Source organism: Lactuca serriola, chromosome 8 (genome assembly GCF_051521515.1).
Source record: "Lactuca serriola cultivar US96UC23 chromosome 8, Lser_US96UC23_V15, whole genome shotgun sequence".
NCBI lineage: Eukaryota > Viridiplantae > Streptophyta > Magnoliopsida > Asterales > Asteraceae > Lactuca > Lactuca serriola.
This window is the reverse complement of record NC_136415.1, coordinates 251,572,919-251,574,317: the sequence shown is the minus strand read 5'-3', so window position 1 is coordinate 251,574,317 and position 1,399 is coordinate 251,572,919. Positions and strand designations below refer to the sequence as shown.

Here is a 1,399-nt window from a genome sequence, read left to right as displayed (position 1 = left end):
TAATAGTTAGTTAAATAGTAAAATAAAGTAATTTAAACACCGTTCCTTGTGTTCGACACTCATTCTTACCATTGCTATACTATTGTACGATTAGGTACACTACCTAGTGTGTTTAATAGTCTAGCGAAGGGAATGAATTTTATAAATTAACTTGGATAAAATATAAGCACATTAAACACATCAAGGTTTTGGTGCCATTGCCAGGGAACGGTTCAGTTTTAGTTACTTTATATTGCTATTTTTAGGAATATTTTCTGTTAGAATTTAGTTTTTAATTTTATTTTTAGGATTTTCGTATTCTAGATTCACCACGTCACGGTATTTTCTACCACGTCGTGGTATCGCTATAGTAGGAATTTAATTTTTCGTTTTTGTTCTTTTACGTGTTTCCTTGGTTTAATTGCAGTACGTTTATGACCAGAGGAGGAGGCATACCTTTAATTTCACCACTTGAAGACCCGGAAGCAACTTTAAGGAAAAGCAAAGGCAAAACCGTAGGAGAAACCGCAACATCGAAAAATTCGCCATTGAAGAACCTCAAATCTGTTTTTAACAAGAAGAAGGGCAAGAAAGTAGGAGAATCTAGCATCTTTTCATTGACGGACGAAGACCCAAAGAAGGAGGATACCGAGTGCGATACCGAAAAGGAAGAAAGCGAATTTGAAGAAGGAAGCGACGTAGAAAACGAACTCACTAATACCATGGCGAACATCGATGAAATGTCCATGGGAGAATGGAAGAAACAGATGCGTGACGATACCGACCCAAGACTCGTGCAACCCGCGATTCCGGCAACTGCAAACTTTGAACTGAATGGTCATATACTTTCACAACTCCGGGACATACCATTTTATGGGAAGGATAATGAAGACGCGTACAAGCATCTTGACGAGGTCAACGATATAGCAGACTACTTCAACACACCTAATGTGCCTCGCTATACTGTTCTACTTCGCATGCTACCTGTCACTTTCAAAGGAGCCGTGAAAGAATGGCTAAAGTCACTCCCTCCAGGATCTATCACCACATGAGATAAGATGCGCATGGAATTCATTGATCAATTTTGCCCTCCCTCAAAAATATCAAAATTGAAGAAGGCCATTGCAAACTTTGAGCAACAACCAGGTGAGTCCCTTTATGAGGCATGGGAGAGATACAAAAGTTTATTGAGGAATTGCCCTTATAATGATCTAAATAGTCAACAAGAAGTCTCCATCTTCTATGATGGAGTGAATGTGACAACCAGGCATCTCCTTGACTCTCAAGGACCACTCACAAAGAAGGCATCCGCAACAGTAAAAGTGCTCATTGAAGAATTCTCTACGCACACTAGAGAATACCATAACCCAAGGAAGGATGTGACTAGGGGGTTTACTAATGCAGCTTCATAGGACATGTC

At 39.7% G+C, this 1,399-nt stretch overlaps 1 non-coding gene across 1 annotated transcript; it reads right to left on the bottom strand.

Annotated features, from left to right (window-relative positions):
* Window positions 1-1,085: 1,085 nt before the first annotated feature.
* LOC145071675 (small nucleolar RNA R71) lies at window positions 1,086-1,192 on the bottom strand. The gene has a single exon (XR_013690681.1). It is a non-coding gene; the product is annotated as a small nucleolar RNA R71 (small nucleolar RNA).
* Between the last annotated feature and the right edge of the window lie 207 nt (window positions 1,193-1,399).